Source organism: Anabrus simplex, chromosome 2 (assembly GCF_040414725.1).
Source record: "Anabrus simplex isolate iqAnaSimp1 chromosome 2, ASM4041472v1, whole genome shotgun sequence".
Classification (NCBI taxonomy): Eukaryota; Metazoa; Arthropoda; class Insecta; order Orthoptera; family Tettigoniidae; genus Anabrus; species Anabrus simplex.
In genome coordinates, this window is record NC_090266.1 from 665,752,070 (window position 1) to 665,778,274 (window position 26,205).

General features: G+C 41.6%; 1 protein-coding gene across 1 annotated transcript in view; it reads right to left on the bottom strand.

The window, feature by feature from the left end:
• Positions 1-26,205, bottom strand: part of PMCA (plasma membrane calcium-transporting ATPase 3) — a 1,641,549-nt gene that overhangs the window by 1,276,514 nt on the left and 338,830 nt on the right. The window contains exon 3 of the mRNA XM_068226241.1: positions 9,242-9,327. The gene's annotated coding sequence lies outside the window, so the exon portion shown is untranslated. The remainder of the gene's footprint in view (positions 1-9,241; positions 9,328-26,205) is intronic.

The window sequence follows — 26,205 nt, forward strand, 5'->3', positions numbered from 1 at the left end:
TCAGCGTAGTAACCTTCGATTCATAGGGTCTTGGGCTAGATTCCCAGCCGTATCTGATTAATTCCTCTGGCTCCGGGACTGAGTATTTGTGCTCACATCTCTTCACATGCACAAAACACACCACACGACCAACCCCCACAGAAATACGCTTTAGCAAATGCGTCCCTAGGGCTGACGTCAGAAAGGATACACGGCCGTAAAAATGAGGCAAGTCCATATATGTGACACAGTTCGCACCCATGTCTCCACCACGGTGTAGGAAAAACAGTAGAAGAAGGCTTCATTAATAGTCTATGGCAGTGATGTTCAGACGATGGGAAACTGGCAGCGGGCACAGTCCGCTGTGCTCTCATGCACCGTAGGTTAGTCTCAGTTAACTTCGTTGTCGTTTCGACATGAATGGGAAGTACTGTAGCTACTTATTTATGTACACTCAAGGGTTGGCAAAATGTTTAATTTGTCATAAAACCTTGAACCAATCGAAGAAATTCGATCTAAAATGACATTATATCGTTTATCATGGTAAGGATTACGATCAATATAAAGATGAAGATTGTCTAGTAGTAATAAAGCGACTAAAGAAGGAAATGTTCAACCAAGAGGTAGGTACTATATTCACATATTTCAGAGTTTATGAGTAATTTAAGCCTAATCATATTAGCCTATTAAATGTGGTTCAAAACTGAATACGCACTAACTGAGACGATATCATTCTGTTACGCATTATCAGCACATTGCTAGACGGTTCGCAAATATGAATATTTAAAAACCTAAAACCTGAAATTCCTATATATGAGTCATTTGAAGTAAGGGCAAGTTCAGTTTACCTCACGCGTTTTACAATGAGGACAATAAAATTGCAAATATAAACAATGAGTCAGCCGTCCGCCTCTCCTACAGAATATCTCTTCAAATGGCAAAACGATTACGAAGTTCATTAGATGGAGATTTGATCAAAGATTGTTTAAAAATGGGGGCGGAAGAATTTAGTCCAGATCTGATAAAACAATATGAACCAGTAAACCTATTAAGATGGACTGTGAATCGACGAATTCAAACAAGATCTTAGGAAGGAAGTACGTGTTGTTATTGCCAGCCCGCAGCGGCTGCTCGCAGGCAATTACTATATTCTAGCGAGCCAAGCCTGCACATGCCTGGTTATGCCTACCTTGGCAGATTTGTAAAGCGAACAGTTCCTCACCCTGCAGTAGCCTGTTTACCAAGTAAATGTGTTTTCAGCAACAATACCAGCGTCATAGAATACAGAGGGAGATGCGTTTTTAATAATAAGAAATAGCCTATTCTCGAAACAAACACGTAACCTGATCACCCTGAAAATGTAAGTATTCTCTCTTTCAGTGTCATTTTCTACTCGTAGATCAAGATTTAAATCATTCCTGACAGAGTTGGAAATCAAACTCGGGTCTACGATTTAGAAAGAAAACGTGGTAACGTCTATACCAGAGTTGTCATAAACGTGGTAACTTCTATACCAGAGTTGTCATAAACATGGTAACTTCTATACCAGAGCTGTCATAAACGTGGTAACTTCTATACCAGAGTTGTCATAAACGTGGTAACTATACCAGAGCTGTCATAAACATGGTAACTTCTATACCAGAGCTGTCATAAACGTGGTAACTTCTATACCAGAGCTGTCATAAATATGGGAACTTCTATACCAGAGCTGTCATAATAATTAATATTATTTGCTTTACGTCCCACTAACTACTTTTTAAGGTCTTCGGAGACGCTGAAGTGCCAGAATGTAGTCCCGCAGGAGTTCTTTTACGTGCCAGTAAATCTACCGACACGGGGCTGTCGTATTTGAGCACCTTCAAATACCACCGGACTGAGCCAGGATCGAACCTGCCAAGTTGGGGTTAGAAGGCCAGCGCCTTAACCGTCTGAGCCACTCAGCCCGGCAGGGCTGTCATAAACGTGGTAACTTCTATACAAGAGTTGTCATAAACGTGGTAACTTCTATACCAGAACTGTCATAAACGTGGTAACTTCTATACCAGAGCTGTCATAAACGGTCACAGGTGGCCAGAGCTATACGTACCCAGATCTCGAAGTTCAGTCATCTCGCCGCGCCGGTTGTAAGGGGCAGTCAGTAAAGGTCGTGTCGCCGGGCTGAGTGGCTCAGACGGTTAAGGCGCTGGCCTTCTAACCCCAACTTGGCAGGTTCGATCCTGGCTCAGTCCGGTGGTATTTGAAGGTGCTCAAATACGACAGCCCCGTGTCGGTACATTTACTGGCACGTAAAAGAACTCCTGCGGGACTAAATTTCGGCACCTCGGCGTCTCCGAAGACCTAAAAAAGTAGTTAGTGGGGACGTAAAACAAATAACATTATTATTATTAAAGGTCGTGTCCGGCTCCATGGCTAAATGGTTAGCGTGTTGGCCTTTGGTCGCAAGGGTCCCGAGTTCAATTCCCGGCAGGGTCGGGAATTTTAACCTTAATTGGTTAATTTCGCTGGCACGGAGGCTGGGTATATGTGCCGCCTTCATCATCATTTCATCCTCATCACGACGTGCAGGTCGCCTACAGGTGTCAAATAAAAGGAGACCTGCATCTGGCGAGCCGAACTTGACCTCGGACACTCCCGGCACTGAAAGCCATACGCCATTTCATTTTATTTTTTTTCAGTAGAGGTCGTGATATGGTTGTGTGTCGATTGCGGACACGCCAGCTCGTCCCAGGGTTTACCTTTGCAGCCCTCTTCCACCCGTCTTACCAGGCCAGTTCTGCTCTAGTTGTCATACAGAACGTTAGCTCTATCACTGTTTTGAGTTTTTAGTTCGTTTGCTTGTTTCTGTTCATTAATCCATGTTGTACTATTATAGAATTTAGTGAGACAGAGATAGGCAAGCCATGTGCTTTATTGCATGGTTACAGTTACAGACAGTTTAGAATTTTGAAAATGATGTTATCACATGGATTAGTTTGAAGGAAAGAATGAAGTGCGAAGGAACATCATTTACTAGAGGTATGTAACAGAACTTAATTTTAACATATTTATTAATTTTAATATGTATACCTCTCTATTAAGTTTCAACCCTGATTCATTTAAAGTTTAGGTACAAATGTGTTAAAATACAGTATATTTACTATTTGCGAGCCAATTCATTTTTTCCAAATTGAAAAACTGAAATCTTTCTGCATGTGTCATGAAGCGTGTAAAAACGTTTTTAACTTAATTTGGTTGTATTTATTATCAACCAAAGTAATTATTACATATTTGTTATTCTTATTCTTACTAATAATATTTAATTATTGATAAATTGTTTAATGTAGTACTGAGAATTGTAAATCATGATTGCATTCCTAATGAGGCTCAACCGGATGTAAAACAAGCAGTATTTCGTGCAAAGGAACGGGCTGGAGAAGAGACTAGTAGGCCACTTCCATACCTCAGATTTATTCTGAAGAATTTCAAAATTTGCATAATAAAGGATATGAACTTGCAACACACATTCCTCAGTTCGCAAATATTAAACATTCAATGTACTGTGAAAAAAAATAAGGAGCATGGAGTGCAGAAAGAACCGAAATTAGTATCAGAAATTCTCAATGAAGCATTATTGAAAATGTTTGACGGAAAGAGCTTTCTCCTTTCAGATGACGGCACAGATGACAGAATGTTTTCTTAGCCTGTTCTTTAGCTAAGAAAAGTTGGGAGAAAAAAAACCGTTGGTTTTCGTTGGCAGTATATTTAAGAATATAAGCAGCCAGTTCGCCCAACTATACACGGTTCGAGCCCCACTGCCGGCAGCCCTGAAGATGGTTTTCCGTGGTTTCCCCATTTTCACGCCAGGCAAATGCTGGGGTTGTACCTTAATTAAGGCCACGGCCGCTTCCTTCCACTTCCTAGGCCTTTCCTATCCCATCGTCGCCATAAGACCTATCTGTGTCAGTGCGACGTAAAGCAAATAGCAAAAAAAAAAAAAAAAAAAACTATACACGATACATGTGGACTTGGGAAGTGGTAAAAGTGAAACTAACATCAATCCTATTGTATTTGTACGTCTTCCAAACAAGAAAAGGGAAACATATATTCGGATGCTCGAAAACATTGTGCATGCTGTTCCAGAATGGAAACCTGATCGACTCCACCAAGTTCGAGGGGTCAATGTTAGTGAGAGAACCGTCGAAGAAGACTGAAAGAAGCCAAACTTTAATCCAAAAGACCTGCTACAGGTCCGGAACTCACTAGAGAACATTGCACAGCTCGACTACTCGACTTGGCTGGACAGTACAACAATGGGATCAAGTGTTGTTCACCGAGGAGTCGCGATTTGTCCACCAATCACCTGACGGAAGAGAGAGAGAGGGTCTGGAGAAAGCCAGGAGAAAGGTATTCGCCTTGCACATTCTTATTCAAGACGCCTTTTCAGGGTGGTTTTGTGATGGTGTGGGCAGGAATCAATACAGCAGCAAGGACGGATTTCGTATTCGTGGAGAATGGGAACCTTACCGCACATTGGTATGTGGAGGAAATCCTTCTGGTGCATGTTGTGCGTTTCACTCCATGTATTGGTGATGATATTACACTAATGCGCTACAATGCATGCCCACATGTTCCGAGAATTGTTCAAGAGTTCTTGGATGAAACAGGGATTCGTGCTATGGCTTCGCCTGCCGAAGCCGTGATATAAATACTATAGAGCACGTATGGGACCAGCAGGGGAGAAGAGCCCTTCAGCGCATTCCAGACACCTTATAGGACCTACGGAACGCCCTCTTGGAAGAATGGGAGATGATTCCACAACAGGACATTACCGCATTAATCAGGAGCATGCCTGAAAGGTTGAATGCCGTCATTGGTGCAAGAGGTGGCAACACACGCTTTTGAAGATGCGAACAGAGGTCCCCGAGATCGTCTCCGAGGTCTGTGAAGTGAAAGTTTAAAGTGTACAGCATTACAACAGAAGTGGATTACTTTTATGAGCTTACTCAATATTTCCCTGAAATGTGCATGTCTAGCTTAATTTGTTCAGTTTGTTTATAATCGTCTTTCCTTTTCATTGTTAGACACTTAGACGCGACCGTATCACAATATTCTCTCATAAGATAGTGGATTAGTGCCATAGAAGTGTTATAAGTTTAAAATAAATTTCAGTTTTGAGAGAAACTGAAGTGTTGCGTTTTTCGTGCCGCTCAGTGTACATTGCTCCTTCAGTCACGTAGGGGTTATGCACAGCTGCTGCATTTAGCGCTGGAACTAGCAGAATAGAAGCACATGATACATGTAATTGGCTGCATTCGTGCCATGAAGACGTAAATACCTTAATTTCGATTATTTTCTCATTTTAATTTCTATCTGAAAAGCAAGGAGGCTCATATCTTATAAGAGGGTGGGGTTGGGGGGGGGACGTGACCCTGTCCCCTTAAAGAGAAGCCACTACTGTATTATTCTATAATTAGAACACACCTAAGTAGTATTGTAGTTATTTTACAGTTGTATACAGTAGATTTTCCCTGGATATATTAACCTGTTCCTTTTCTCTCAATAACGACCAATTAGGAAAAAACACTTGTGATATTAAAAAAATCTTAGTCACTCTCTTTTCTTTTATTGTTGTCCAGGTAATCTTGTTGTTGCAAAAAAAGTACAAGAGGGGAGTGGGGGTATATAAATGGTATTATTCCAATGAAAAGGAGCAATGAATGTAAAATAGGTGATCAAAGCAACATGAATCCCAACATAAATATTGATGCCCATGGGGTGTCTGACGCCACGTGCTGACATAAATTATCCTACGTATATAATAGAACCCAAAGGAAACAATGTTAAAGTCTGGTAAGGAAAATATGATGAATAATACGAGATATAAGGAAATAAACAAATCACAGTTGCACAAACATGGGCGGGGAAGAAGGAGAAGTTCTTGGCCACATGCGGACCGAAAATGGCCGTTCATGAACACAGTACACATTATTCAGAACGATGCCAAATCCATAATACATCGCAGAAGTTTATCTCGACAGCAGAGTCGTACATATTTACCTCAATATTTGTCCGGCTCCATGGCTAAATGGTTAGCGTGCTAGCCTTTGGTCACAGGGGTCCCGGGTTCGATTCCTGGCAGGGTCGGGAATTTTAACCATCATTGGTTAATTTCTATGGCACGAGGCTGGGTGTACGTGTCGTCTTCATCATAATTTCATACTCAACACGACGCGCAGGTCGCCTACGGGAGACTAATCGAAAGACCTGCACCTGGCGAGCCGAACATGTTCTCGGACACTCCCGACACTAAAAGCCATACGCCATTTTATTTACCTCAATATTTACAAATAACAATTATGCAGTGTGTAAACAGATATTAAGCCAAATCCATACTACGTCATACCCGAAGAATTCGACGATGAATAATTACAGAACAATACTATCAAACAGTCCATTATATAAAACAGTAGAGTCTACAGACGTAACTAAAAATCAACAGGGCAAAAGATTTCATCCACACCATGGCCATTCTGAAAACATCTCGCGTTATTCATAGCTAATAACATGACAAAAAGACAGGGAAAATAGGTAGGTAATAATATAATACACCGCTGCTCGGAGCCAGCCGCCCCTTGAAGAAGGGAAAAGTCAAATTGACATATTAAAATAGTACACAAAGAGTTCAACTAACAAATAAGGTTCAGATACCCCAAATAAAACCCATAAGGGCCAAGAATCACAGCTCCAGTAGGTGAGGTTATAGAAGCAGTACCAAGGCTTTGCAAAAGCAGGTAAAGAGGAACTTTCGTTTATTCTACTTATACTGGTGAACGGCATAGGAAGTATGAAGAATTCTCATGTTGATGTGATTTATAATATGATGATTACACATCTCCTTATAGAGTCAAATCCAAGCTATGAAAAATCAAAGAAGCCTAAGATTCTTTGAAAAAATAATACGTGGACCACAAGAGTTGCTACGTCATCTTACAGAACCATCATGGCGCGCGGCTGTGAGCTTGCATCCGGGAGATAGTAGGTTCGAATCCCACTATCGGCAGCCCTGAAAATGGTTTTCCGTGGTTTCCCATTTTCACACCAGGCAAATGCTGGGGCTGTACCTTAATTAAGGCCACGGCCGCTTCCTTCCAACTCCTAGGCCTTTCCTATCCCATCGTCGCCATAAGACCTATCTGTGTCGGTGCGACGTAAAGCCCCTAGTAAAAAAAAAGAACCATCATGAAGGTCTAAAGTGTAGAATAAGAGCAAAAGTTTAGTACATTCGTAATGAGTAAGGAAATAGATCGTACGATTCGAAATTAGAAAATGAATCAAAAGAGTGGTTCAGACATTCTCGTTTTATTCCTATCGCTGTGGAAAGCAGCACAACTCCTAGCACGGCCAACTTAATACGTCGCTCTAGTTCGCTCAGCGTAGATCTAGTTGGCCGTACTCGGAGATTCGTGGTTCGAACTCATGCCATAAATGGAGCTGTGCAGAGCTGTGCGCATCAACATGGCGAAGATGACATAATCACGTCGCTGAAAGGTTCAAAAATCGTGGTCGTGAGAAATTGATTGTATTTTTCTTGCTGAAGGGAGGTTACAAGCTATAATTGTTTGCATTTTGAACTGTTGAAAAGATCTCGCTCTCGTTTTCTCAATATCGCTGTGGAAAGCAGAACTGTGTCGCACATGTGGATTTAGTCCTGTTTTGCGGCCGGATGCCCTTCTGACGCCAACCCTATATGGAGGGATGTAATCACCACTGTGTGTTTCAATGGTGGTTGGTAGTGTAGTGCGTTGTCTGAATATGAAGAGGAAAGTGTTGGAACAAACACAAACTCCCAATACCAGGGTCAGAAGAATTAAACAGATGCGATTAAAATCCCTGACCCGGCCGGGAATCGAACCCGGGACTCTCTGAACCGAAAGCCTCAATGAGTCGGACCGGGAAGATATTATTATTATTATTATTATTATTATTATTATTATTATTATTATTATTTGGAATAATTACACTTTTGAAACAGAAGTGATCAGTATTTTTTATGTTCCGTTTTACCGTGCTTTTATTTGCATTAATTTATTATTATTACTGTTATTGGCTTTACGTCCCACTAACTACTTTTACGGTTTTCGGAGACGCCGAGGTGCCGGAATTTAGTCCCGCAGGAGTTCTTTTACGTGCCAGTAAATCTACCGATACGAGGCTGACGTATTTAACCACCTTCAAATACCACCGGACTGAGCCAGCATCGAAGGATCGAACCTGGCAAGTTGGGGTCAGAAGGCCAGCGCCTCAACTGTCTGAGCCACTCAGCCCGGCAATTTATATTATTATTATTATTATTATTATTATTATTATTATTATTATTATTATTATTATTATTATTATTATTAATTGTGCCTTTGCTGGCAAGATGTAGTGTTTACAGTGCGCTATGTCTTCTGGTATGGGCTAGAATAAAATTGTTACTTTCATTGACCTGTCTCAGTCTTATACTTGGCTTTGACAATATGAAAGTGGCTGAGGTATGAGTGACGCTAGTAATGCCATTCCTTATGCAGCCAGTCCCTGCTATGAATGGTGTGAAAATATCGCCCATAGGGTCGGTTGGTGCATGCATTTCAGTGGGCTTGGCAGACTGATGTACAATAGCAACTTACGGCTCGGTGAGAAAAGCAACATGAAACTACCTCACTTCTCATTTCCCTAGTACGTCTCTTCAGTGACGCCTAGGCCATCTATGACAGCTAATGGTGAACCTGTTGAGGATCCAACCAGCCTTCGGGCTGAATACCCAACATACATTATTATTATTATTATTATTATTATTATTATTATTATTATTATTATTATTATTATTATTATTATTATTATTATTATTATTATTATTAAACAAAGCATATGCTTAAATATATAAATATTAGCTTTATCCTGTGTCTTTTATCCTGTGATTTTTATTTATTGAGTAAAAATATTTAGAAGAGAGTTAGGTTTTATATTTGGACAGAGCCATGTGGTTGCCAACACAAACCGTACCTGTTGCACTGTGCTTTGTGTCATTTCGACGAACTTGCTGTTGTTGCGTCCTCTGCCCTGAACTTTCACACTTGCACTGTATGGGTCCTGGTGGTATTTGAGCTTTCCACAACTGGCACAGTCAACTCGCTAGACTCCTTGTATTGAGCTCTTTCGCTAAATAAGTAGAAGACAACAGAACACGGAGATTTTTTTCAACATCAAACATGAAAACAAAAAGTTGTTGATCTCTACTCACCATCAGAGAGTGGCCGAAGAAACTCCAGTTAGCATGCGGCCTTGTAGCTGCAGTTCGGAGGAGGTTCGCCAGGTTAGTGCAAGGGCCTGTAACAGATTTCGATACAAAAATTAATAATAATAATAATAATAATAATAATAATAATAATAATAATAATAATAATAATAATAAAAATAATAATAATAAATACAGATAAAGCAACCAAACAAGTTTGACCGTTAATCTAATGATCATTGGCCATGGGCTAACAGAGACATGCCCTTTCACCTTATATATATCCCATATATTAGCCGGGATATGAACCACGGTTGATTTGGTGAAAAGTTGGTGGCTGAGCTAAGAAAAAAATTTTTTTTACATCAGACTTTACGTCGCACCGACACAGTTAGGTCTTATGGCGACGATGGTATAGGCAAGGGCTAGGAGTGGGAAGGAAGCGGCCCCTGGTCTTAATTAAGGTACAGCCCCAGCATTTGCCTCATGTGAAAATGGGAAACCATGGAAAACCATCTTCAGGGCTGCCGACATTGGGTTCGAACCCACTATCTCCCAAATGCAAGCTCACAGCTGCGCGCCCCTAACCGCACGGCCAACGCTCGGTAAAAAATACTGAATGTTTACTATTTTGTTAAATCTGTGATGTTCCCTTCCGAATTCTTCATCCCTTACATGTAGTGTGTTCTGTGTCGGTATTAATTCACATATTGACATTCGTCAATTACGAGTGCAATAGCTGTATTCTTTCTCTTTTAACGCCGGGCTGAGTGGCTCAGACGGTTGAGGCGCTGGCGTTCTGACCCGAACTTGGCAGGTTCGATCCTGGCTCAGTCCGGTGGTACTTAAAGGTGCTCAAATACGTCAGCCTCGTGTCGGTAGATTTACTGGCCCGCAAAAGAACTCCTGCGGTACAAAATTCCGCCACCTCGGCGTCTCCGTAAACCGTCAAAAAGTAGTTAGTGGGACGTAAAAAGCAATTACATAACTATTTTAACGTCACACGAACACAGGCAGGTTTTTTAGCATCGCTGGATTGGGAAAAGGCATATGGCCGTTGCCGTAGCCTTAATGGAAGTAAAATCCTGGGGTGAAAATTGGGACCCACGGGAAACCATCTTCAAGAAGGCCAGTGGAGGAGTTCGAATCTACCATCTTGACTAGCTACTGGCATTCCAACCTGAATGCCTAGGTTTTCGAAACCTGGCTAATTCAGGGGGTGATATTTTCAAGAAGAAGGCATTTCACAGTAAATTCTAGAAGGAAATCGAAGCTAAAGCAAGTGACTCACTAACGTGAGAAATGTCGGAAGAAAGAAATTGATATTCGTCAGTCAAAACTCCCTTGTGATATTTTAAAACGTGCGGGAAATTACAGCAAAAACACTGCATTGACGAAAATTGCTCACAATCCACAGTTTTCGACCAGTCAAGACGGTCAAGGACGCTGGTCACTACGAGAAGGTGCGGCAAGCATGGCAGTCTGGGTCAGTGTACTGTACACACAGACGTCTCTGCAGTATAAACAGAACATTATAACCTTGAAATGAAATTCCTTACATTCAATGTATATTGTAAGTAAAATTTAAAAAATGTATTCTTTCACAATTAAATAGATGTCACAAAACAGAATTAGAGAAACTGTGCTAATGAACATCCTTATTACATATTTGATTTCCACCTCAAAATAATTATGACTGCTTGTAAATAACAGATAATTTTGATAATCTTGTGGAAAGAGAGCAGGGGGGCGGGTTGACTTGTGTGCAAATATACACGTTTAATAACTGATATGATATTAATCATAGATCATAACATAAATATTGTATTTATCGTATATTCACAAGAAAATATTTAACGTTTCGCAATGTTTCTGTTTATAAGAAATGAATAATAAATAAACTGTTTGAAGTAATCACAAATAAACTAGATTTAACCTTTATTCAGAGTCAAATATGACGTAAGTTAAATTAAAAATTCGGCAGCAGTGAAAATGGTTTTCCGTGGTTTCCCATTTTCACACCACGCAAATGCTGGGGCTGTACCTTAATTAAGGCCACGGCCGCTTCCCTCCCACTCCTAGCCCTTCCCTGTCCCATCGTCGCCATAAGACCTATCTGTGTCGGTGCGACGTAAAGCAACTAGCAAAAAAAAAAAAAATTAAAAAAAACACGGAACTAACTTCTCCCTCAAACATATTGCGTTTTTACTCATTTTAATTCCATTGTTTTGACTTCACAATTCCTTGAATATTTGGTTCCCAGCTTTCACTGCGTTACGCAGGTACCGGCAGAGTTGCCAATCAAACCAGCCATGGTTCAGATTGCTATGCCTGTCCCAGCTGCACATATTGTGGTTGATAAAAACACAGGACGGGAAACTGGCCAAATAGTCGAATGTCACTGGTACTTCACTATGAGTTCCATGCAGGAACAATGCCTTTCCGACTGAACTTGGATACCACAGCAGCGGTCACGCCACAGGGAGAGACGTTTTGATGAAAGAGACATTCGGAAGATATACTGGCTGCAAGATCCCGAGCCAGTGGTGCTGACGAAAATAACCAGCCTAGCAATATTAGAACAAGCAGGCCGAACGAGACACGCGCTCTCGCATGTAAAGGAAGTTCGCCACCTTACGAGTGAAACCAGGACTGGACGTCCGTGTGATTCCTTTTACGGAACACATCAGTTACTATAGGACAGATTGTATGAAATACATAGATAAATTTATATAAGTACATTTTTCAAACGTTACCTCTTCACTTACCGTACACCTTAGGTGTTACGAACATTTAACATAACCACGAGAATGTCTGACTCGTTAGCTGAACGGTCAGCGTACTGGCATTCGGTTCAGAGGGTCTCGGGTTCGATTCCCGGTCGGGTCGGGGATTTTAACCTTAATTGGTTAATTCCAATGGCACGGGGGCTGGGTGTATGTGTTGTCTTCATCTTCATTTTATCCTCATCACGACGCGCAGGTCGCCTACAGGTGTCAAATAGAAAGACCTGCACCTGGCGAGCCGAACCCGTCCTGGGATATCCCGGCACTAAAAGCTATACGACATTTCATTTTACCACGAGAATTTGGCATTATGCTTAATGTATACGAAAATAAAAGCATGTAATACAAACCAGTTTTTTAAAATGTTAGAACGACTGAAAAATCATTTTCATAACTGATTAGGCCTACTCCAACTGAATGACCGCTCCAGAAATTGAAACTATTCATTTAATAAGAAAGCTTTCTTTTTCTAATAATATGAATAGTCGCTCAAAGAAAGAAGAAAGCGTGGTATTCCATGTTCATCGCATTTAATATTTTTATGAGACTTCATTTTAATTATTATCAAAATATAATTCACCTCCCATGTAAATACAAACCCCGTAGATACCCACAAAAACATTATATCTATAGGCTCAGATGTTTCTACGAAGAACTTATACAGTACCATGCGACTCTACATGTACAGGGTGGTCGGAAACAACGTGAGGCGGGTACATGAGATATAGAGGGTTGGTCATACTGATGCATAATTGGAAAATCAGCTGCTGAAGTTAGCCACCAGATCGCTTCGCGGCCGACTTCAGATGGCCTTTGCGAGGCGGTATTGCTAAATCTGCACGTGTATTATGGCCGTCTTGAGAGCACCAATAGAAGAAATAAACTTCTCCAGGGGAGGGATTTGAACAAGGACCTCCCTGCTGATAGGCTCGGCCCGTAGCAAGCACGCTACAGTGGCACTGGCTGAACCCCACGGTGTGTTAGTGTTTGCTGCTCATTTCTCGGCATGGTTCTCAAGCGCGTGAGCTTTAAAATAACAGCTATAACACGTATTCGCTCCTGCAGTTCCCTTCAACCCAGTGGTAAGAGCAGTTAATCCATGGTTCCATTCCAGGCCGTACCTTGTTCTTTGAGTTGTGATCTCAATGCTAGCGTATTCTACATGACCCAACAGCTGAAGAACACGATTTGAGTTATTGAGGACGACTATTGCGTATCTACAACTGTTGAACAGGTAAGTGTACTTTTTGTCTGCACTTTTCCCGAGTTCATTCTTACCAAATAACAGAGAACGTTTAGTGTAGTAATATAAATTACCGAGTAATTTCGTTGACGAAAGCCCTTCACAATAAAATCCTAAAATATACAAATCGGTAGATATAAAAAAATGAGAATTTTAATAACTAATAAATCTCCCAAGTATGAATGGGATACGTGCATGAGAGTGAAAATGGACGTTTATTGTCAAATATTACAGAATGCAGTCATGGTAATTTACACTTCAGGACCAAGCGAGATGGCCGTGTGGTTAGGGTCACGTAGTTGTGAGCTTGCTTTAGGGAGGTGGTGGGTTCGAATCTCACCGTCGGCAACCCTGAATATGGTTTTCCGTGGTTTCCCATTTTCACACCAGGCAAATCCTGGGACTATACCTTAATTAATGTTACGGTCGCTACCCACCCTTTTCCTTCCTTTCGTCGCCGAAAATCTTCGGTGTGTCAATGCGACGTTAAATCACTAGCAAAAAACTTTAAGTTATAAAACGTTTAAATATGTTAGAGCATTTAGGGGTTTCTTACATTTATGCTGTGTTGGTGTATTTAGTATTTTACTATTTCAGCACTGAGATTTTCATTTAAATGTAGGTCTTTTATCTTATGCATTAACCTTACAATATTAAATATTGCCTAAAATTCTAACCCTGTTTTATCTTGCTTGTGTTATCAGTAACACTAATCTCACATATAAGTTTATATAGTTATTGTTTAATATTTCCGTTCTGGTTGCTGTAAAAATATTTACTTTTTAATCTTATGTCTTTAACTTTGCCACGAGCAACAAAATCATTTAAAACTAATTCTACCCCGACTTACTATCCCGTTTCCTTAAGGTGGAAATTTCTCTAACGTTGGCTACACTGAATGAGAGAAAACTCGTTGATTATCGCGACCTGTCTCAGGGGAAAAGCCAAAGATTCGAATCCTGCCAGGTAATTTGCATTATCATGCCAGACGCGACTGCTGTAGGAATGTCGTAGAGATGAGCTGCCAACTCACGAGAGATATTTGAGAGCGTGGCACACTGCAGCGCTTTGACGCAAACCATTTGACGTCACCCTCTTGTTTGTGGCTGTATTAAAGCGAACAGGTAATTGTTCTATTTTAAAACACGTTTGTTTGTCTTGTTTATCTTAGCATTTGGCTGCACTTCCTCGACCGGCTAGAACTGTTCTAGTCAAGCTATTTCTTCTTGGTAGACGTGGCCACGGCGAGAATGCGCACAAAAGGAACTCTTCAATTCAGAGGGAACGAGGTGCCACTGAAATAGCTTTAGTTCGATCCGGTTGAGGCTGGTGAATTTTGGAGCCATGCAAATCTACAGCCTGCCGTAGTATATATGTAGCGGCAAGCCAAGGAATCCTGGCGAGCACATTAGGGATTTTTGACCATTTCTTCATAAGCATTCCGATCTATCTACATAGAGTTCTCATTTTGGACACTAGGGGCGCTAACTGTTATACGCGACTACACTGATTCTATATTCCAATTTAAATTGTCACAGATAGCTTTGTCAAATGGTTTGAAACTAGTGCACTGTGGAATGATATGTTTCCCTAGTTTATAACTATTCGTGTTGGGAATTCTGGAACTACTCATTCTCATATATTTACATTTACAGTTTATTCAGGCTATTTACAGCGCACCCCATCGACAGATTCTCCATATCAGACTTAGAGCAAGGGCTTCTTACTGTACAGCACAGTGTTGTCGACATTCTGCACCGTTGATGACGAGACACAACCTAGGAGAACGAGTACATAGACAGTGAAGAGGAGAGGTCCGAACACAGAACCTTGTATTACGGTACTCCAGATGTTACTGGAAAAGTCGGCGATCGAACGCCTCCTTTCACCACACACTGGGTCCGACCCTCCAGGGAGGATCTCACCCATGCCAATAAATTTCCTCCAATGCTAAGCTGCTGTAGATTCAACAGAAGCCGTTGATATGACACCTGGTCAAAGGTTTTTAACCCATCTAGTCGACACAGTCAGTTTGTATCACGTCAGGTTGATCCATTTAAACTGCCAATCATCAACGACCTTTGTCAATAACGTTGTACAGGAACGCCCTGGAGAAAACCATGATGATTGGGGTTAAGCAAGCTATTCTCCCGTAAGTGTTCCAGGTGCTCCATGCATGTTAGAAATACTGGCTTGTAATTATCAACCCTTTTTGTCTACCGGCATCACATTGGCACTTTTTCACTCACGCGGCACGACTTCTTTAATGATGGAGTTGTTGAATAACGCACACATGGAGGGCGCTACGGCTTCCGCACACTGCAATAAGATCCGTCCAGTTATGCTGTCCTGGCATGTCGCAACATGAGGTCCTATATTCTGTAAGCTGGTGATCCCTTAGTGTATGGGGAATGATACGTTGCAGAGCGGGGAGGGGCGGAGGTGAGGACCTGGCCACGTATAAGTTAATGTCTGCATGTGGCTTAACAAAGTTTTCTCTAAAACTATCGCTGAAAGCCTCATAAGTGTCTTGTGGGTTATTTCTTTTACCGTTAGCGTAGAAAGAGCTAGGTGGTGAGTTGCCGCGTTCCTTTGCCAAGAATTTCCGCATCTCTTAGTTATTTTCGCTCATTGTATGGACGTAATTATTGTAAGACTCGTGAATAATCTCCTTCGTGCTATTCCTCACTCTCTTGTAGCTCTCCCACGTCAGGTCGGTGGTACAACTTTTCCACTTTTTGTACAGTGAATTTCTTTTCCTGGTCATTTTTATGATATTTCTAGTGATCCATGGAGAATTTCCCTTACGGGAAATAGCTATTTTCGGTATGGCCTGGTCTACACATGGAAAGATTACAGCCTTGTCCAACCTCTGTAAGTATCTTGCACCAAGAACATATTCTACCATCAATTCTCATTGTAGCCCAGTTGTCAACACAAATGCCTTCGTTTCAATAACATCCCCTTAATACCATAACCCCTCAGTACGGCTGACATCTTTTCGCTCGGTACTCTGCCATATGCCTTCTCTAGATCTACGAAACATAAACATACCCGTCTATTCCTCTCACAGCATTTCTTAAGTACTGAAAATCTGATCCTCACAGCACCTCTGTGGTCTGAAAACCACCAACTCACTGTCAAACATTGATCGCACCCTCCCTTCCAAAATGTCAGTGAACACCTTGCCTGGTATACTGATCAATGAACTACATCGATAGTTGTTTCAATCTTTCCTGTTCTCTTGCTTGTAGACAGGTGCAATTACTCCTTTCATCCAATCAGATAGTACCTTACAAAATTCCATGCTAATCCGACTAAAGCCATTTCATCCCTGCCTTCTCACTATATTTCACCACTTTAGGTCTAATTTCATCTACTCCTGCTGCTTTATGATAATGGAGTTTATTTACCATTCTTTCCATTTCCTCAAGCGTGATTTCACTAACATCATTGTCCTCCTCCCCATGAGCTGGATTGTTCGTTACGTAAACAGAAATATTTCCTTCTATGTAGAGAAGATTATCAAAATATTCCCTCTACCTCTACTATAATTCCCTGTAATCTACTACGAGTTCATCTGATTTAACCAAAGCACTATTCATTTTTCCCTCTCCCTTTCTAACATTTATTACTCTCCAGAAAGGTTCTCCTGCCGCTTGACACCCAGCCTTTTCAGGATATTACCGAAATCTTCCCATGACTTCTTGGATTCAACAATAACTTGTTTCGCTCTGTTTCGTTCATCTACGTACAATTCCTTATCTACACCAGTCCTCGTTTGGAGCCATTTCTTAAACTCTTTCTTTTTACGTTTACAAGCCACCAAGATATTCGCTTTCTCCCGTCTTTACACACAGTTGCTCCTTGGCATTTCGTTGCTGTTTCTACATCCCTGTATGTCATTATTCTCTTTCTATATTCTGAACCTGCTTACTGTCCACTCTCTGGAGGTTTTTACTAATCTTATCCATGTACTTCTGTCTAATTTCCTCTTCCTGGAGATTTTATATCCATATTCTTCTGCAGGAAGCCTCCGTAGCTCAGACGGCAGCGCGTCGGCCTCTCACCGCTGGATACCGTGGTTCAAATCCTGGTCACTCCCTGTGAGATTTGTGCTGGACAAAGCGGAGGCGGGACAGGTTTTTCTCCGGGTACTCCGATTTTCCCTGTCATCCTTCATTCCAGCAACACTCTCCATTAACATTTCATTTCATCTGTCAGTCATTTATCATTGTCCCAGAGGAGTGCGACAGGCTTCGGCAGCCGGCACATGTCCTACCCTCGCCGCTAGATGGGGCTTTCATTCATTCCATTCCTGACCAGGTCGAATGACTGGAAACAGGCTGTGGATTTTCGTTTCATTCTTCTGCAGACAGATTTCAGTGTCTCTATCCTAGGCCTAGACATACATAATTTATTACAGATCAGATAGTGATCGGAATCATCGAAAAATCCCCGGAAAACCCGCACATTCCTAACAGATCTCCTAAATTCAAAGACGGTTATGATAGAATCTATCATGGATCTGGTGTCCCTACCCTCCCGTGTTAACAGCCTGATGCTTGAGGAATGTATTCGTAAGTGCTAATGCCATACTCGTACAGAGGCCCAGTAAACGCTTCCCATTCCTATTAGCTTCCATTCCCCACATTTACCCATCACTTTCTCATATACTTTAACTCTATTTTCAACTCTCGCATTGGGATCGCCCATTATCACTATAATAATAATAATAATAATAATAATAATAATAATAATAATAATAATAATAATAATAATAATAATAATAATAATAATAATAATAATAATAATAATAATGTTATTTGCTTTACGTCCCACTAACTACTTTTACGGTCTTCGGAGACGCCGGGGTGCCGGAATTTAGTCCCACAGGAGTTCTCTTACGTGCCAGTAAATCTACCGACATGAGGCTGTCGTATTTGAGCACCTTCAAATACCACCGGACTGAGCCAGGATCGAATCTGCCAAGTCGGGGTTAGAAGGCCAGCGCCTTAACCGTCTGAGCCACTCAGCCCGGCCATTAGCACTATCATATCCTTGCTGTTGACCCTGACAAGGGTGTCGCTCAGTGCCTCATGAAACGTGTCAACTCCATCCTCATGTGCACCCTTACGTGATGAATACACTGAAACAATTCTCGTCCTATTTCCACTAAATGCTAAATCTACCCACATCATTCCCTCATTTACGTGCTTACAAAAACTACGTTGCTTTCCCTTTACCATCCCTTCTAGTTTCTCGAGCGTAATTTCACTAACATCATTGTCCTCGTCCCCGTGAGTTTGGTTGTTGGCAAGGTAAACAGAAATATTTCTTCCTATATTGTGAAGATGTTCGACGTTGTTGGTTCGGATATCTGTCAAACCGACCGAATTATGAATTAAAATGTACTCTCATGTAATCTCATGTCTACAGCCAGTGGTTTCAGCAGTCTGTAAATTAACAGTTTATTTTCTCAAAACTGCATTCTTCTAAACCAGTTATTTCCAAATATTTCCAGTTGATGCCTCCCTTTTTAATCCCATGTTCGCCTCCCTCTCTCACATACCAATATTACAAACTATTTTCTCAGAAACACTTATGTTTAATAGTAATGCAGAACGAATGAGAGGATTTCTAAGATCGCAGTAGTACAGTAAGTAATTTTAACAAAAAATAGTATGTATTGCTGAAACAAGAATGTAAAGAGAAACAAGGTACATTAAAATAATAACCCTCTAACGTGTTAGGGTTCACCGGTGGATTGTACAGCCCTAGCAGCCTGCACATATGTAGGACTATGCCTCAGAATATGTCCAAGATGCCCACTTCTATTCCATAGCAACTGGTATCGCGACTCTTAGGACTACATACTAGCCTACACAGGTATAAAACCTGACCTGGCCGGGTATTGAACCCGGAGCCTCCGGGTAAGAGGCAGGCATGCGGATCGTTTCTTCCATAAGCTCCATTAATATTTATAGCTCCCCATCGTATTCCATTTCCTTCCCCAAGTTCACCTGTCAAATGGAAGTGGGGCTCCGTTATTCCCATAGGTACGAGGCTTGCTGAAAATATTCCTATCTGCATCTGACGGGAAGCCGCGGCAGCTTGTAGGTACGACACGAGTGACAAACATTAGTCGTGGTAGATAGTGCGAGCTCTATGAAACAGATGCATGTTGGTTATTAAACTGTTCATTATGCAGCATTCACAGTAAATGTGTAACTAAAGCCCAATAGCACTACCACTTTGAAACTTCATAAGAGCACCTTACTTCACAAGAATCACCGCGGACAGAACACATGTTTATTTCCAGGCCTTGAGACTTGAGATTGACGCATGCTTACTCCTCGCGCCCCTTACCTCGCATCCTCGTCAGACGAGCATAGTACACATAGTCCCAATGAGAATCTCCCCTCTGACATGTTAGGGAGTGTATAAACCCTAGCCACCTGAGAACAAGTAGGGCCATGACTCAGAGTATGTCCGAGATGCTCACACCTATTCCATAGCAATTGGTATCGAGACTCTCAGGACCACTTATTAGGCTACTCAGCCGTTGCACGTGGTTCACGAACAAGGACGTGTTTACAGTAACTTACACCACGAACCATTACACTTTCCACGGTTAAAATATAATCTATTTTTCGCTTTTATCAGATTAAAATGAAAAACTTTCACTTTCATACATGTTACAATTTTTGGATATCTATCAAACTAACTGAATTATGTATTAAAATGCACTCTCATGTGATCAGAATTGGTGGATAGTCTGCAACGAATGTTTTCAGCAGTCTATAAGTTAATCGCTTGTTTTCTCAAAACCTTATTCATCTAAACCAGTTGTCCTTTCCAGATGGCGTCTAACTTTCTACGCTCCTCAATCCCATGTTCGCACCCGCCACACCCCCCACCCCCAAATACTAATATTACACATATTTTTTCTCAAAATCCCACACATTTCATAACAATCTAGAATGAATGAGAGGATTTCAAACATCCCAGTAGTACAGTAACTTATTTTAACAAAAAAATAGGATGTGTGCCTGAACCAAGAATGTAAATAGAAATGAATACAAATAGTAATACGCCAGGAGAGTTAATTTATTTATTCCACTTACATTAATTTACCTGAAACTTGCCAACTCTACAAAAATACCTTCCACTCACAAGTTGTAATGCCTTATGTACATTCATTTCTGTATTTATCAGATAGCACTTTTTTCCTTATGAGTAAAATGTCAGTGCCTCATTGTTAATCTATCACGTCCCCTTAGGCAGCACACACTTCTCCAGTTTGGAAACTACTTTTACATCATAACTTCTTCAGCTTCATGAAATTTTGCATGACTGTCATAACTAGTGCTGTTCATAATCTGAATAGCCATAATAGCATCTTTAACAAAAAAGTTTGTTATAAAATATTTTCTGATAAAAATTACTTTACAATTTTGAAGTTCAAAGTATATTTCTCCTCTTACGGTCTTAACGATCGTGCTTCAAGTTGTTCTTCTGTTTTTGCTACTGGTTTGTTTATGTCGCACCCGATTCAGACAGGTCTTATGGCAACGATGGGGTAGGACAGTGCTAGGACTGGGAAAGATAAGACTCTGGCCTTAATTAAGGTACAGCCCCAGTATTCGCCTGATGTGAAAATCAGAAACCACGGAAGACCACCTTCAGAGCTGCCGACAGTGGGGTTTGAACCCACTATCTCCAGAATGCAAGCTAACAACTACAAGTCTTGACCGCGTAGTGAAATCGCTCTGATTTTGAATCTGACTACTGACTGAGAACAGAAAGAAATCACTTGTAAATGTTAACAATCTTGGAAGTAATTTTGTAAATGATGGTTTAGTGCAAATGTTACCATGAGAATAATGAATATCCAGCAATAAAAAACTTTTAAATATAAAACGATACAATCATTTTTCTGTAGACTCGAGAGAAAGTTTCAAGCATATGGCTCACTGGAATTCTTTGTGATGGGGCTTATAGGATAGGAGGAAAAACATCAAATGGTATAATTTTCAGAGGGGGATCGTATAGTATGTGCCGCCTTTTGGTTCATGAACGTTCATGGACTAAGATGTGATTACGAGTACCTGCAACATGAGCTACAATGTAAACAAAATTAAAATTTTGTCTGTATACCTCAAACTTTTGCCTCATACTTCGTGTCTACTCTGTTTCTTTGTTTGTTTTGACGTCATGGGTAAACGGCTGAACATAATTTCTCGAAACTCGGCGTTTAAGTTGAGGGATAGCCGGCCTGTGAATTAGGCTGTATATTATTTGATTAGTATACAATGGTATAGAAATATTAAGGGGACCAAGACAGGAAATGTGACATTACACTTAGTGGCCAAAAATCACGGGAAGGGGTGTCCCATTAGAAAATGTGCCGCGTATGACCCTTAGCGTTGCGGCTAGCTGCAGCATAGGTGAGCAGTCTGTCAGACACTAGTGCCGTGAAGATGACAACACGTCACATGTTAACCGACTTTGAACATGGGATGATCATCGGCGTACGGCAAATGGGTCATAGCATTGCGGAGATTACGCGCGAATTCGGGTTTCCGAGGTCAACTGTGTCGAGGGTGGATTTTCAATATCGCAGAGAGAATGTTACCACCCGCGTAAATCGCCGCACGGAAGACCACAGGTGTTTAAGGAACGGACATCACGTCGCCTCCGCAGAACCATACTGGGCGCTCGACGGGATACTGTGAGTCAGATCACCGCCCAGTTGAATGCTGGGAGTCACGAACCCATTTCTAACAGGACTGTAAGGAGGCAACTGCACCGCATAGGCTTCACCAGCCGTCGACCAACTCGTGTCCCTTTGCTGACACCTCGACACAGAGGTCAACGACGTGCATGGACCCGCGAACTTCGGCAGTGGACCATGGAAGAGTAGCGGCGTGTGGTATAGTCCGACGAATCCCGGTTGCAGATGTATCGAGCTGATTGGCGCGTGAGAGTATGCCCCGTGAAGCATTGGATCCTGTGTGTCCAAAAGGTTGTGTCCAGTTGGGAGGTGGCTCAGTTCTGGTCTGGGCGGCGTTCTCATGGTTGCAATTAGACCCCGTTTTCTGGCTGCAGAGAGCGCTGACAGGTGCACGTTATGTGGACATTCTTTCAGACCCTCTGCATCCCCTTCTGGCTCCAGAGTACACTGATTGAAATGCCATGTTTCAACAGGACAATGCGCCATGTCACCATTCTGTGGTGGCACGCAGGTGGTTGGAGGAGCACTCCAGTGAAGTTACGACCATGGATTGGCCATTTAGATCCCCACATCTTAATACAATCGAGCATTTATGGGATGCTTTCGATGCTGGTCTACGCCCCACGAACCGCTCACCAACTACACAAGACTGACTGTGTAGCAGTGCAAGATACGTGGGTCCAGATTCCACCAGAATGATTCCAACACCTTGTAGAGTCGATGCCCCCTTCGTCTACTGCTGCTGTTTTGAGGGTTCGCGGAGGAGCAACTCGGTTATTGACATCACATTCAGTGTCTTTCTATGACTTTTGGACACTCAGTGTATTCCGTTAATGTTAACTGCATCGAAAAATTACACATTATAAAAGTTCTGCGAGAGATAGTTTTCGATCTTTTATTATTTGTGGTATTTTACCACACAAGGAATACATAGAGTTGAACTTTTTTATAAGGACATCGGTTTCAATGACAACTCGTCTATAACGTCATGTTTTCTGTGGTACGGAGATATTCCTCATAAGAAATTTGGTTTTGAGCCTTGCGTCTACCTCGCATGTAACGTCATTTTCAACCTCAGTTTGGAATAATATTTTCTAAGAACCAAAGTACTTTAAGGAATATTTTGTTGAGATTTGGCAACCTGGAAAGTTATTTCCTGTACCCATTCATCATAGTCTCGGGAATGCAGGCTGATTCCCGATTCATTACCGGGAGAGTTGGCCGTGCGGTTAGGAGCGCACAGCTGCGAGCTCGCATCCGGGAGATAATGGTTTCGAACCCCACTGTCCGCAGCCCTGAACATGGTTTTCCGTGGTTTCCCATATTCACACCAGACAAATGCTAGGGCTGTAAATTAATTAAGGCCACGGCCGCTTCCTTCCCATTCCTAGGCCTTTCCTGTCCCATCGTCGCCATAAGAGCTGTCTGTGTCGGTGCGACGTAAAGTAGCTGGCAAAAAAAATTCCCGATCCCATTGTAACCCGCCCGAATGCTTGCGGTATTAACGTTACCTGCGTGCGGTCAGTTTCGACTGGAAGTTTCCTCTAAGTGCACGCATTTTAAGGCCGTATGATTACTAAAAGAAACGTTTTAACGTTGGAAGAAAACGTTAAAGTGATTCACCAAATTGAGAATGGAATTTAGAAAGCTGACGTGTGTCGTGAGTTTGGCCTTGTTGATTCCACAGTCCAGACAATTTGGAAGGGCAAGGATAAAATTGTTGCTGCATTTGAACAGAATGGTTCGAAAATTATGCGGCTATAAAAAACTGAACGGAGCGACGTGGATGAAACCTAATTAAGTTTGTTACTGTATTTTTCATTTTCTACCACACTAGACTGATAATACAAATCTCGGTTACTACGACATTCGTTTATAACGACACAATTTTTCAGGTCCCTTGGACGTCCTTATAACCGAGTTCTATTGTAATAACGGATATTCGCAATTATTACATTTTCACAAACTTCCTCATATCTACGAAAATATTAGTTTTATTTTAACAACAATGTTGAAACATTAAATTTTCAATCTTTTAATATTATTTGCTTTACGTCCCACTAACTACCTTTACGGTTTTCGGAGACGCCGAGGTGCCGGAATTCAGTCCAGCAGGAGTAGTTTTACGTGCCAGTAAATCTAACGACACGAGGCTGCCGTATTTGAGCACTTTCAAATACCACCGGACTGAGCCAGGATCGAACTTGCCAAGTGGGGGTCAGAAGGCCAGCGCCTCAAGACTGTGATCCACTCAGCCCTGCTTTCGATCTTTCATGTCCTCTGCGTTTCTACTGTAAGAGCTATAATAAGGCAGATATTCATGAATGTAGATTTTTATTGGTACGTCCTGGAATAGCAAACATCGCTGACATGAAAATATTGTTCAGTTGTCACGGTCGGATGGTGATGGTTGCTGTCGTGATTGTCTTTATCAGCTGCAGAACCGTGTGGTTATCAGCAACTATTGATCGAGAAGATAATTAGACATCTATCGAAATGGGAAGAAAATGTAAAAGAACGGGCAATCGAAGATTGAGGGGAGAATGGATCCATAAAATCTGGGGGTTTGAAAGCGGTGTCTCGAGAGCTATTATATCGCAGAGCCGGAAGAGAACAAAATTTGAAGACCTGCAATATTCTAAACCCCGTACAATTATCAAAACTCTCTGACTGTCTATTGCTGTTAGTTGAGCTGTGCTCTCTCTCTCTCTCTCTCTCTCTCTCTCTCTCTCTCTCTTCCGCTTCACTCTACTCCACCAGATGGCATTATTGCTGCAAATACAAGAATAACGACTGCAACATAATAGCTAGTAAGTAACAGTAATTAAGAACAAAATATTCTAGGGCACATCTGTCCTTTTTGTATGCCAATGTTGTGTAAAAAAAAAATGCTTTACATAACACAACAATAGAGGGGTATTTTCGGGTTTTTATGGATTTTCTTTGTCTCTTTCCGTACACACCGAGCGGGCTGGCCGTGCGGTTAGGGGCGCGCAGCTGTGATCTTGCATTTGGGAGATAGTGGGTTCAAACGCCACTGTCGGTAGCCCTGAAGGTGGTTTTCCGTGGTTTCCCATTTTCACACCAGGCTGTACCTTAATTAAGGACACGGCCGCTTCCTTGCAACTCCTAGCCCTCTCCTATCCCATCGTCGCCATGAGACCTATCTGTGACGGTGCGACGTAAAGCAACTTATAAATAAAATCTTTCTGCACAAAGAACTTGACCTACTGGCTGCATCTGCTGCGCCTCAAAACAGGTTCCAGCTGCTCGATAGCGGATGTTCAGCTGTACAAGGTGCTTTTTTTCCCTGCTTCCTGTAGAAACCAGATGTAACGTGGAGAAAGACAGTGAGCTACTAAATAACACCTTTAGATATATTGAACATGTAACAGTGGAATAAAGGACTATTTATATTTTATGGATGGTCAACTAAAGAAATATTGCATCAACTTAAAAACAGTAAATTACATACATACATACATACATACATACATATGAATCCTGTTCGCACGCACAGTTTCATTTATCGGGCTCATTCCTAACTCAGCCTTGTGAACAACATGATCGTGTGATTATGATGAAGTTTATATACAGTACGTAAAATATTGAATGAGGATGTAATACGTTGATTTCTGCTCGGGGGCCGATGACCTTCGATGTTAGGCCCCTTAAAACAACAAGCATCATCATCATCATCAGGTTTCTGCTCGTCTTTTCATCGTTATTTGCTGTTCATTTACGTCCACAGAACAAAATGAATTTATTTAACCTCTAAGTTGTTTCTCAAGTTGCAAGTAGTTTAACGCCATGCCAAATCAGAATGGTTCTTTTTGGTGACAATGGGATAGGAAAGGGCTAATTGCGAAGGAAGGGACAGTAGCCTTATTTAGAGTTCCGTCTCAGCATTTGTCTCGTGTGAAAACCGAAATCAACGCAAAATCTTTTGCAGGACTACCGATAGTGGGGTTCGAACTAAGCTTAATAGCTTCACGGCCAACTCGCTTGGTAACCTTAGAAGTAAATGAGATTCGCTATTTAATGACTTCAAGGTAAGAGCCATAAAAGCAGAGAATCCAGAATGCTAGCAGAAAACAAATTATGGAGGCGCTCAGCTCATTCACAGACTGAAGGCTGAATACTCTGCGAGTTATTCACGTGTTGTGAACGGCTGTAATCCTGTCTTAACATATCAGTGCTCAAG